The sequence below is a fragment of the Pyrus communis genome, chromosome 1, assembly GCF_963583255.1.
Source record: "Pyrus communis chromosome 1, drPyrComm1.1, whole genome shotgun sequence".
Taxonomy (NCBI): domain Eukaryota; kingdom Viridiplantae; phylum Streptophyta; class Magnoliopsida; order Rosales; family Rosaceae; genus Pyrus; species Pyrus communis.
Window position 1 is genome coordinate 25,415,761 of NC_084803.1, and position 2,582 is coordinate 25,418,342.

The window sequence follows — 2,582 nt, forward strand, 5'->3', positions numbered from 1 at the left end:
TTTAAAGGTCAGTTTTATTTATTTGAGTCAGTTTAGAGTGTTTAGCAATCCCTCCTAATCCCCGGTGTAAGAACGATCCCTACTTATTTATATGCTACAATTGTCAAAAGAGGGTTAATTTGTGTGTTAAGTTAATTTTCGCATCAGGTGCGGGACGTGCCAACTCGTCGGCTGAGCTCGGCCGGGGAGTAAAATGTGTTGATGTTGTGTTGAGCGCGTTGCTGACTTCTTGATCTTGCGACTGCGACCGAGGAAGAACCATGTCTTGGCCTTCGAGTTCTAGAGCCTGAAGACAAGGCTGCTAGTCTTGTGAAGTTCACGGATCGTCGGCGCCGGGTTCTGTCACGGTGATTATATTCGTAAGAGTATAAGCACGCTGAACTGGCACCAAACTATATGGACACAAGTACTCAAAAGAGATGTATGTCTTGATGGTAAATGTGGTTCGGCCGTTAGAATGCTGAACTCTAAAACTTACTTATGAATATCCAATCATAAACAACTCGGTGTTCAATATGCCGAGCCCAAGAACTTGTAACACGTCACTTCATCGAGAAGGCTAATGAGATGACCTCTACCAATAAAGACTCGAAAATCCTTGTCGGTCGAGACTTGGATAGGTAATCAGTTGGCCTCGACGCAGTGCTGTTTATCCAAACTAAAGATGTTCGTTGGTTGCCTTCACAGTGCTGTTTATCCAAACTAAAGGTGTGTTGACGGAAAAAGAAAATAAAAATCTCAAGGTTGTTGAGAGGTTTCTCGTAGAGCGAGAGTTTGCGCAGGACATTTTGTGTGTTGAATTGGAGACCCTTGAATGATGCACTCCCCTTATATATATAGCAGTGAATCTACTCCTGGGCGAACCAGAGATGTATCCGGATTAAAACTCCCAAAATCTATTCTGATTAGGATTTGGCCAATCCTAGTTCCAATAGGTTTCTGAACCAAGCTTCTGTTGGAAATGTGCCCTAAAACCAATCATATGATGATACTTTACGGACATTTCACAAAGTTAAACTAATGTAGTTTAAATGTAAAGGGCAAAGATTATTGTTTGAGCCGTTTCATATAAATGTTATATGCTTAAACGATAAGTCCAAGGAATATGTGATTGAAAGAATGCGATCTAAAGAAGTTAGATTCATGAGACCATTCTTTCGTTGACACATCCTAAATGTTCCTGATCATAGGATTGTCAATTGGGCATTGACAGTCCGTTAAGATCAGTACGTGCTATGTCTTCTCTCAGGGAGAGTGACTAGTCTCGAGTCATTGGTGTGTGTGACATCAAGACAAGTACGTAGGTGCTCAATAGAGAATGAGTTCACTGAACACGATCAACGAAGAGTTCTCATATTCATGTCACATGAGAACTCATGGTTGGGATAATGCAAATTAGTCTTTTGACCTGAGGCATCACAATTGTCTTGTGGTTAGGTCCTTAATCTTTGATTATGTCAAAGTCACTCCATCAGGAGGGTGTCCACGACATCGTTGGGGTTAAGCCACTTAGCCATGGAGGCAAGTGAATGCGCAACAAGGGATCTCTAACCTTCAAACTGTTTGAGGGAGAATACTCTATGATATGATTAAGAATCTTTGGCCAAAGTATGAATGAGATTTAGGAATGTGTTCCAAATCACATTCAAGGTAATCATATAAGCACAAGACTCACATTGGATAGTAGACATGAATAAACTATCAAACCAAACAATGTGGTCAAGAGTATTGTATTAGAGAAAGACCGTATTGCATTTGTAATCCTAAAACTGAATAGGTTCTCCACCTCTTCTGATTAGCTTGGGTAACCATGACATGCTGCTAGGCGTCAACCATGGTTTGTGGAAGCCCTAAAAGTGTATTATCACTAACGGGAGAATTGAAAGTAAGTTTCAATTCACAATCGATTAGAAAGAGTTTTAATCGCCCACTGCCTCGCTAAAAGGAACCTAATGGATCGTTCACAGAGTAAGGTAGAGTTTGAAGAAACAACGGAGATGAGTAAGAATAATTAAATGGTTTAATTATTTATCTAAGGCTAGGATTAATTAATATGTTAATTAATCAAACGAATAAGTTCGTTAAAGACCTCGGGTTAGTTTTGGGCCGCAAGGCCCAATGGGATTTGAATGTCAAGCCCATTAACTCAAGTTGTATGACAACTTGAATAAACAAAGGGCTTGAAAGCCCAATAAACCCTATAGGCCGGCCATGTTAGAAGAATAGGGCTTTTGGTCCATTAGGTCACTTATTTGAAGGGACTATATAAAGGACTTTATAGCCTAAAATTCATTAAGGGTTGTTTTTGGGGAAAGGATGAGAACACAAGCTCTCCTTTCTCTCTAAAATTTCGGCCACCTTGGAGGGATCATCTAGCAATCAAACTCCTCCAAGGTCACTCATTTCTTCTTCATTATGCCTTGGTGATGAATCATTAGAGGTTCTCAATTTTGGGAACTTTGGAGAAACCTTTTTCATCCATCCAAATCCATAGATCTAAGATGCAAGGAATGAAGGCCCTCTCTTTGGGTGATTAGCCTTTGTTTAAATACAAAGAGGAATCTACAAAGGTATATATTTCA